The sequence below is a fragment of the Notamacropus eugenii genome, chromosome 3 (assembly GCF_028372415.1).
Source record: "Notamacropus eugenii isolate mMacEug1 chromosome 3, mMacEug1.pri_v2, whole genome shotgun sequence".
Taxonomy (NCBI): Eukaryota; Metazoa; Chordata; class Mammalia; order Diprotodontia; family Macropodidae; genus Notamacropus; species Notamacropus eugenii.
Genome location: NC_092874.1, coordinates 245656407 through 245666956, shown reverse-complemented (window position 1 = coordinate 245666956; position 10550 = coordinate 245656407). Strand labels below are relative to the sequence as shown.

The window sequence follows — 10550 nt, the reverse complement described above, 5'->3', positions numbered from 1 at the left end:
AAGCAGTATTGTCAAACTCAAGGAGGAATGGCAATCGTTGGGTCATATATTATCTAAGTTTTAAAATGTAATATTAGCCATGCTTTATTGCATTTTTGTTTATTTTGTTAAATATTTCCCAATTACATTTTAGTCTGGTTCAGGCTGCACTCTGGAATGCTGTGGCCAAAAGCAGTGTATTTGATAACCTCTACTTCAAATGCTAAATATAATTTTGGGGGTATATATTCTCTCCTTTCTCTTCCACTCCCTCAGGAGTTCCAATATAAAGTTGAAATGAAATGAGGCACTTATATATCACTTAACAGTTAACAAAGGGTGGTTTACTTAGCCCTAACATAGAAAGGCTATCCAGTAATACTCAGTTTCAGTAGATGCAGCTCCCCTTCCTCTCCTTTTCCTCTGTATGGATACTTGTCTGGTTAGCTAGGTGACGAATTATCTCAGGACATCTATTAAATCTGAAAGGCACCAACCCTACATGGATGGAAACTTTCAAGTGCCTACATGACCAAGAAGCCATATCAGCATAGCCAGAGTCTGCTAGGAAGCTGCCTCAAATTACTTTACCCTACCTCTTGAGCCAGTCAAATCTCAACTTTGTTGCCTTTTAGGGAAAATCTAGCCTACCCTATGGGGCAGCTGGGTGATGCAGTTGATAGAGCTCTGGAACTAAAAAAGACTCATCTTCTTGAGTTCAAATCTGGCATCAGACACTAATTAGCTGTGTGATCCTGGGTAAGTCACTTAACTCTGCTTCAGTTTCTTCATCTGTAAAATGAGCTGGAGAAGGCATCTTTTTTTTTTAAATTTTTTTTAATTTTTATTTTTTAATGTTTAACAATCACTGCCATACAATTGCGATTTTATCCCTCCCCACCTACCCCCCACTACCCCCCTCCCTCCCCACGACTGCGTACAATTCTGTATAGATTCTACATATACTTTCCTATTGAGTATATTTTCACTATAGTCATGCTATGTAGTCAGACTAAGATAAATGAAAGAAATCGTATAACAAATCAGAACATGATACACAAACACATACACATACACAAACATGATCTGCTACATTATGTGAGTGACTTCCATATTTCTCTCTCTGAGTGTGGAAGGCATTTTGCCTTGAGATCCACCATTGGGATTTTTTTTTTTTTGTAAGAAGTTCTTGTGTTATTACAAAAATCTAAGTCTACCAGAAAAAACTCTCACGCACTGTGGTCGTTGCTGTGCATAAAGTTCTCCTGGTTCTGCTCCTTTCACTCAGCATCAGGTCATATAAGTCCTTCCAGGCCTCTCTGAAGTCTTCTTGTTCATCATTTCTTATGGCACAATAGTACTCCATTACATTCATATACCATAATTTATTCAGCCATTCCCCAATTGATGGACATCCCCTTGACTTCCAGTTTTTGGCAACTACATAGAGTGCTGCTATAAATATTTTTGTACATGTGGGACCCTTTCCCATTTTTACGATCTCTTGGGGATATAGTCCTAGTAGCGATATTGCTGGGTCAAAGGGTATGCACATTTTTGTAGCCCTTTGGGCATAGTTCCAAATTGCTCTCCAGAATGGTTGGATGCGCTCGCAGCTCCACCAACAATGAATTAGTGTTCCAACGGAGAAGGCATCTTTGCCAGGCAAATCTCACAAAGGGGTCAGAAAAAGTAAAAAATGCCTGAATCTGTTGAACAATTGAAGCCTAATTCATGTGTAAGAGTAGAGGAGAGCTAGTACAAGTTCTGTCATAAGTGATACCTTTTCCTAGGGCTCTTCCCCATTCTCCTTATTCCCTGTCCCGGGTTCCAAACTGGAGACAAATAGAAGTATCATTCTCTGCTGTTCTTTCTCTTACTGAGGTAATTTTAACAAAACATATCCCAGATGTTAGCTGGGGCTGGCAAGATTCTTGGTTCTGAGAGGAGGCTGATAGGAGATTCCTAGACTGAAATGAAACCAGATTAGGCTAAATCAGAGGTCTTAAGACATCCCTAATGGTCTGTCTTCTTACACTGAAGGGTGGAGAAAAGTAGGTAGTTCCCTACTTAGAAGGGACTTCACATCACAGGAATTTTCCTGGTCCACTATTTTGGTTTGTTTTTTCTCTAAGTTACAATTTTTCTCATCTTCTTTCCCTTTAAATGTTTTACTGACTCTTCTTCAGTTTTTTTTTTTTAAACATCATTATTATTTCCCAGTGACTCCCCTCCATTCACAAAAGAACCCTCGCTTATACCAAAATCAGTACAGTCTAGCAAAACAAATCGATGCAGTGGCTGTGTCTAAAAATGTATACATCATTCTGCGCTTATGGTTTACCCACTCCACTGAGAAAAAGGCTTACTTTTTTGGAGATTGTTTGACCCGGATTGGATGCCAGGACCTGACTTAGAAAAGGTGCTTTTTATAAGGAGGCTGAAACATAGCACTCATCTCTCAGACTGTGGGTTGTCTTTATACATTATTTGTTTTGCATTATGCAAAAAAGACCAGTCTATCACGTTTTCCTAGAGGTTTAATATATTATGTCTACTTGGACATAGCTAAAGAAAATAGCTGAAGATATAACCATCATAGCCCTGGATATTGAGATTTGATAGACTGGACATGTATTTTAGTATGTAATTTTATGTATGTATTGTTGCTGTATGGGCAATAATATTCATGCACTTAACCTACATAGTTATTTACTGTATATAATCCTATTATATGTGCTTTGTATTATGTATTGCACAACACTTGTATTTTTGGCATTGTACATGTAATATATGCTATTATTATATAGCATGTTAATTTCTACATTTTCATAATATGCTAAAAAAAAATCTTGGTGTAGCCTGTGTAGTTTGTGGGGACTGAAAATTCTTCAGTAGAGGGAAGATGCAGGATAAACTTGTTACTGGCTGTAAGACGGAACTGACCGATAAAGACTAGTCCTTAGAGCATGCTCATATTTGCCTTTCCTTGTGGGTTATAAGAAACATGCACAACATTCCCTCTTTGGTTTCAGTCTAACATGTGAAGGCTTGGTGAACCTACTTCTAGTCATTAGTGGCAGTTTTAATGCTGTGCAGTTGCCTGAGAAGCCAGAAAGTCTGATGTCTCAGGAAGAATGGAGCTGCAACTGTGATCAAATACAAAAAGATTGATATACCCCTCTTTCTGTCTTTTCTTGAATTTTTTCTTTCTGATGGCGGAAAAGACATAACTACTATGAGCCACCAGATGGCAGGAAGGCAGTAGCTGCCTATCCTCTCCTTGATACCATATATTGAAGAACATATAGTACCTTTTTTCCTGTATGTTTGTTTTTTCCTGATCTTAGTTGGAGAGGGATGTCCAGGTGACCAGGTTGCTGGAGATCAATCAAGGCAATCAGAGGTCCACTTGACAACCAATACTGGTAGCAGGTGCAGCCAAGTCCAGTGAGGAACCAGCACAGTAGTTGAATAACCTGCTTGATTTAGCCCAGAAGTGGATTGACCTGTCAGCAAGGACACAGTGACATATAAAGAGTTAATGATAGCCCAGCTGACTCTGGGGAGTTTACTCATTTGCCTCACTCTGTACTGAACTTGGTGGGAGCCCCTTGAAGAGAGAAAGAGATTACCAGGGCTTTGAGCCCCAAAGTAGCCCTTGACTTCATGTCTCCTACATGTAAGCTCCATTGCCTTTGAACTTTATGTATGGGACTCTTTTCTTGGGCACATTGTGTATACGTGGAAGGGGAAGGTATGCCTCACAGTTGAAGGATTGTTTTATAATACTGTTTTTGCTATGCGTTTTCAGCAGATATCCTTTTGTAAGAGCTAACTGATGTCAATTGTTTGGTTGATATTGGAAACACACTGAATAAGGACCTGTGAGTGCTAGTATTAGAAGCCGCAACCTTTCAGGATTACCCCTTGACCCAAGAGGAGAGTGTTATTCTCTCTCCTGGGACTGAACCTGCCAAAGTCAGTGAGAGTTGGATGACTGGTCTTGGGTATGATATACATATATGCTTACATATATACACATAAACACATACACATATTATGTTATAGATGTCTCTAGACATGGGCACGCATGCATGTCTACATGTATGTGTATATAGATCTATGTGTATCATAAATGTCTATATGTATAGGTATATATGTATATGTGCTTGTGTATGTAAATATAATGGGATATAATAGAATCAGAGGATGATGACTTTGCCTTCTCAGTTTATTTTTGTGTCTGTCTAGTTAAAATTTAAAAAATCCTGTGAATTGTTAAAATGGAAGAACCCCTAGATCCAAAATAAGGGACCTGGAATGAGCTGGAGTCTGATCACAGTTTACAAAGATTATAAATACGTTTATTGCCTGAGAACGAGCTTGCAAGCCGGAACAGTGAGACAGCATCCTTATCTGTTTGAAAGGGATTTAGAAAGAGTGTGTTACTTACAATTTTTAATCAAAGGAAGGCAGGGAATTGCAGAGAAAGGCAGGAATTGGGCAGGTCCTAGACAGGAATGAGGCTGGGAATTCTATTCCCAAGGGGAGGGGGAGATCCAGGAAACAAGGAGAGTAAGAAATACCAGGTGTTAGAGATATGGCCCTGTGATACACAAATCAGAAGGCATTCTTGTTGATAAGCTGGCATTTCAAGACTTGAGCACAAAAAATAAGAATGTCTCCAAAAACTGTAAAGCAGAATGTGTCCGAGAGACCCATAACCATAATGAGGGGAGTCTGAAGAAAAGGATGTCTCCTGAAAGTCCATAAACCACCAAATGGCTCAGGGTTGGCTTCAACGCTGGTATGAGCTTAATTGACTCCAGAGTTGCTGATTTTCTGTATGTACAGCTGGGTTTACTCTTAGACACTGCAAAGGATTGTTGATATGTCAAGTAGGCCTGTATCTTAGCTAATGTAGCTGGTCCTCTTGCAGCTCTTCTTGGTTACCTGGATAATTGATGGTGGTGGTGGGAGGGAGGGCTCAGTCCATGTTTACAGTCTGATTCCCACTCATTTACTTGGGAAAGATTTTCAGTTTTAAAAAATGGGCATCTAGAACAGGGTGAACCTTTGGCAGTCTGTTGGCAAGGAAGTCTCTAAAACATACCCTGATTAGGCGTGGTTTGGTCAAATAAAGCATAGAATTAATTCAATGAACTTTCTGACTCTAAATGCTCATAAGAGAAACAATGGCTTTGGGGATCAGGAAATACAGGTGAATGAAATCTGAAGGCCCAAGTTACTTGGAGTCCTGGACGCTTTACTTTGTGTTCTATGGTACTTGGTGCCTGAAGTGCTAATTAACCTTATCAGGAGCAAAGTCTCTTCTAGTCAATCCCTTTCCTCCCACCCCAGAAAAGACAGATCATGGCTTGGGGGGGGAGGGGGGAGGAGAAGGAGGGAATGCTTGAGTGCATTTTTCAGTGTTTGATGATGACTTGTATGAGGTTTCTCTTTTTCTGAAAGATCTATAGCCTCAAAGATTTTTTGTACTTTAACCCAAAAGAAAAGCTGCAGAATTCACTCTTCTTCTATAAGTAAGAAGGAGCACCTTAGTTTAGGATTCCAGTTTAATCCAGAAAGGGCAGCTAGATGTCTCAGTGGATAGAGTGCCAGGCCTGGAGTCAGGAAGCCTTACCTTTGTGAGTTTACTTAGTAGCTGTGTGATCCTGGGCTAGTCACTTCACCCTGTTTGCCTCAGTTTCCTCATCTGTAAAATGAGTTGGGGAAGAAAATGGCAGACCATTCCAGTAACTTTGCCAAGAAAATCCCAAATGGAATCACAGATATTTGGGCAGGACTGAAACCACTGAACAACAACAAATTAATTCAGAAGCTTGAAGCAGAGAGAAATCCCACAACCTAGTACCCAATGGAGCTGGGCATGGAAGTACCTAGCAGTAACCAGGGATAACATGATACAATGGAAAGAATAATGGATTTGGAGTCAGAAGGCCTAGGTTCAAATGATGACTGCTACTTTTATGACCTTGTGCAAATCATTTCACCTATCTAGGCCTTTGTTTCCTCATCTAGAAAATGAATCAATTGGATGAGAAGACCTCTAAGGTTCTTTCCAGCTCTAAATCTATGATCCTTATAACAATAGCCCTGTGGAAAGAAGCAGCCAGTGGCAATATTGGCCAAGACTAAGCCTTCAGCAGAAATTACATGCCTCGGGAGCATTGCATGTGGAGTGTGTCCACAAGAGCAGTGTGATAGCATTACCAGAAGAGCTCAGGGCCCCAGGAACTTCCGAGATGGGAGTCACCTTTGCACACAAGTATGCCAGAGTCACATTGTTCCATTTGGGTGTGTACCCTACATGTGTCCACTCTTGCCAGTGATGGTATGCATGTTTGTGAAATGGTATGTCCCAGGTTTAGTGGAGAATGTTTTACTGCTACAATTCTTGCTATGCTATTTTATTCAATGTCTTTTGTGTGAGCTACTTATGCCCTTTGCCCAGCTAGAAAAAATAAACACATTGACGGGGGCTCAAGATCTTTGCTTTTGATATGGATGCAGACCCACAGAATACCTTGAATTTAGGGTAGCCTTGTCTGGGGGACCTACCATGAGGGTTGGGTGTGGGTCTAGAGCGGGAGTGGGGAACCTGTGGCCCTTGAGGCCATATGTGACCCTCTAGGTCCCCAAATAGGGCCCTTTGACTGAATCCAAACTCAGAACAAATCCTCTTAATAAAAGGATTTGTCCTGTAAAACTTGGACTCAGTCAAAAGGCCACACCCAAGGATCTAAAAGGCCACATGTGGCCTCCAGACCGCAGGTTCCCTACCCCTGATCTAGACTTTACAGGAGATAGGTGTTTATTGAACTTGATACAGTGTGGATGCTAAAACTTTCCTCAGTCAGGTGGTGAGAATCTTTAAAAATTAGATTAATGGTGTTGCTCTGACCATATCTTGGGGCTCAGATAAATTTCCAGCTAACCAGATGGGCTTGCTGATAGATGGTACAATTAACTATTAGCTCAGTCCCTTGGGAAGGAGCTGATGACAGAAGAAGTTTGGGAATAAAATAAACCTGAGAACAAAAGGTGGTCTAGTTGCCTGGATCCATGGTGTTGCATAGTTCTTTTTCACTCAGGTTTCCCAGGCAGGTGACTTATGAAGATGAGTTTGTGTATCCTGTCTCCTTAAAAGGATTCCTGATTTCAAAGCTATAATGAGCTTTCTCTATGTGCGAGTTGCTTCCTGAGATAGGTTTGGTCTGGCAGGCCAGGTGAGTGAATGTCACAACTGGTACTTTGTTATACCTGATCATAATTTAAAGAAATTAGACCCTTGGGGGAGACAAGATGCTGTTTATCTTTGTTAGTTGGCTAAGTGAGGGTGACTTAATTCACAACACCAGTCCCCATGGGATAAGACAAAGAATTGATTTCACCTTGGTTCCAGGCTGTCTTGTGAGGTGAGAGCCTTGGTATTAAAATGTTCTGGAAAAGTACACTGTGATCCTATCACCATATCCAAGATCACACTTGGAGTTTGGCCATTGTGAAACTGAGCACATGTGACTTAGGCCCACAGGAGGACAAGGATTTTTCTGTTCTTCCCATAGGTGGATAAGTAAACAGAGAATACTTGAATCTGTGAATAAGAAATCAGATAAGCAGAGCTGTAACTAGGAATGTTTTCATCTGAGGCAAAAAAGAGGTAGCAGTAGTGCAGAGAGTGAGGGAGGAGGGCCGCAGCAGTGTTTGCAGATGACAGTCTGGCCCAGGTGAGTCAGGAGAGTGGGTAGTCCATATCCTCAACCAATCCCAATCTAGGACCCTCCTCTTTCATTCTCCCCCAGAATCAACCTTCCCTCACAATCTCTCGGGGTGGAAGTATGCCCCTCTCTCATTTGGTACCCTGGTCCAAAATCTCAATTGCCCACTGAAGTTACTGCTCTGTAGAAAATTATCTTTAAATTAGAATAATGAAGGCTTATAATTACTAGATTGAAGAGAGCACTCAAAAGGGTTAATTGAGTTAAAATAAGTAGTCCTTCTACATTACAGTCACTTTTATATGTACATGTACAACACCATAAATTCATAATAAATTCTGGCCAGGTTCATTACCTGTCATATACGAAAACTTCTGTACTCCATGAGTCAATTCTTTAAAAAGCAAAGGCATTCTTTGTTCTGCAAGACGGCAGGCTGGATGGTGCTTGATAAGGAAGTGATAGACGAGAGGCCAGCTGTCAAACCCTAGCATGTTTCATGTAGCATAAAGCTGTGGAGATTAAAAACCATGGTTACATAAACTCACCCACACCCACATGGGAATTAAACCCACTTTTCTCTCACAATGTATATACTTCCTGCAGCTTCTCAGATTAATCTGGCAGATGGCCTAAAATAATCTCCTGGGTAACGTGATTCTTAACAATAAGAGGAGAGAGAGGTACCTTTCCAAATGGGTCCCTGCAAGAAACAAGAGAAAGGGAATGAATCTTTGACAAACATAATTTTATTTGACCCTCCCAACACTCTGGGGGATAGATGATATTATTATCCCCTTTTTACTATTGAGGAAACTGAGGCAAACAAGTTAAATCATTTGCCCAGGATCACACAGCTAGTAAGTGTCTGAGGCTGAATTTGAACTCAGGTCTTCCTGACTCCAGGTCCAATGCTCTATCCACTATGCTGTCTAGTTGCCCAAAAAAATAGCCTATAGTGTTGAGCTAGAAATTTTCCCCAGTTTGCATGTTCATTTTAGTTCTGTGTGATTTATAAAAGGAAATTGCTATGTAATTAATTTTGAAGTTTAGTCCATGGTCAACAATCTATTTGTTTCCAAAATATTTAGCAGGGACTGACTGGAGAGCAGAGTTGGAAAATCCCAGAAGCCCTGATTTTTGCTAATACAATGAGCAGCCAGTGAATCAGTATACAGGATGAGGTCAATACTAGACAATGAGGGTATTAGGAGTGCCAACATGGTACCTCAGGGATCCAGTGTAAACTCCTTGAGGGTAGGGACTACTTTTCTTTTGTCTTCCTATCTTCTGGGGTATAGTGTTGTAGCAGCCAAATGATAAAAACTTGTTGAATTATGTTGAAGTCAGAGAAGGATAGAATTAAGGGAGGGCTAGGTTTAATCAATTTAAATTCAGTAAACATTTATTAAGTGCCAATTATGTACCACTATACTAAGTGTTGGGGATACAAAAAGAGGCAAAAGATAGTTCCTGTCCTCAAGGAACTTACCATCCAATGAGGGAGGCAACATGTAAACAAAGATATGCAAAAACATTCTATATACAGAATAAACAGGAAATCATTAAAAGAGAGAAAGTACTGGGATTCAGAAAAAAAGCATCTTGTAGAAGGTAGAATTTTAGTTGGAACTTCAAGGAGGCAGAAATGAGGAGGGAGAGAATCCCAGACATGGGGGATGGCCAGAGAAAATGCCTGGAGCTGAGAGATGGAGCAGTATCCCTGGAACTAAGAGTATGTGTTGAGGAATAAGGTGTAAGAAGACTGGAAAGATAGGAAGGGGGCTGGGAGGTTATGAAGGACTTTGAATGCCAAACATTTGCCCCTGGAGGTGACAGGAAGACTGTGGAATTGAGAGAGAAAGAGAGAGAGAGAGAGAGAGAGAGAGAGAGAGAGAGAGAGAGAGAGAGAGAGAGAGAGAGAGAGAGAGAGACAGAGACAGAGACAGAGAGACAGAGAGAGAGAGACAGAGAGAGAGAGAGACAGAGACAGAGAGACAGAGACAGAGAGACAGAGACAGAGAGACAGAGACAGACAGAGACAGAGACAGAGACAGAGAGAGACAGAGACATGATCAGACTTACATTTTAGGAAGGTTTGAAGTGGAAGGAAAGATGCATAGTTCTGCCTTTGAGACTAGAAGGACAGGTGAGAGGATGGCTGTAAAAATAAAACTATATTGAAATTTGAATGAGAACAAATGTGACCGTGAACTTTGAACAGTTTTTCTAGTAATGACATTCAATTTGAACTAATCCATCCATTATTCCTCATGGGACAACAAAATGAATATTAGTGCTACAGTCTGGCTATAACCCCAGAGTCAAGTTGACAAGCATTTACTAAGCTTCTACTATGTACAGGCAATGTGCTAAGTGCTGGGGATTCAAGAAAGGGGAAAAATAGTCCCTGCCCTCAAGGAGCTCATCATCTAAAGCAGGGAAGGAGTGGAGACAACATGCCAACAAAAGATGTGCAAAGGAGATATTGATTTCCATTTGGAGGGAAGCAATAGGTTTAGCCAAGAATCTCTTCTTCCCCTCAAACCTTTGACATAGTCACAACTCACACCTCTGGTACACACAGAGGACGCAGCACATTAAAAAACAAACAATATTATGACAGCTATGGAAATTTATGCAGATTAAAATTACAGTTACTAAGTGAGTTTGAAAATAAACAGAAATTTATTTGGAAAACACTTGCAACTAATAGTGTTAAAGCTTTGGGAGGTGAGCCAACCCTCTGGTTCTTTCTGTGCCTGATGTAGCCAGGATAGGGAATATTGCGAGGTAACTGCTCTTGGTTGGTAGAGAATTTTAATT

General features: G+C 40.7%; 1 long non-coding RNA gene across 1 annotated transcript; it reads right to left on the bottom strand.

The window, feature by feature from the left end:
• Positions 1-922: 922 nt before the first annotated feature.
• Positions 923-8321, bottom strand: LOC140534363 (uncharacterized). Its single transcript, XR_011977259.1, has 3 exons — positions 8080-8321; positions 3294-7600; positions 923-1949 (listed from the first exon to the last, which is right to left on the bottom strand). It is a non-coding gene; the product is annotated as an uncharacterized lncRNA (long non-coding RNA).
• Between the last annotated feature and the right edge of the window lie 2229 nt (positions 8322-10550).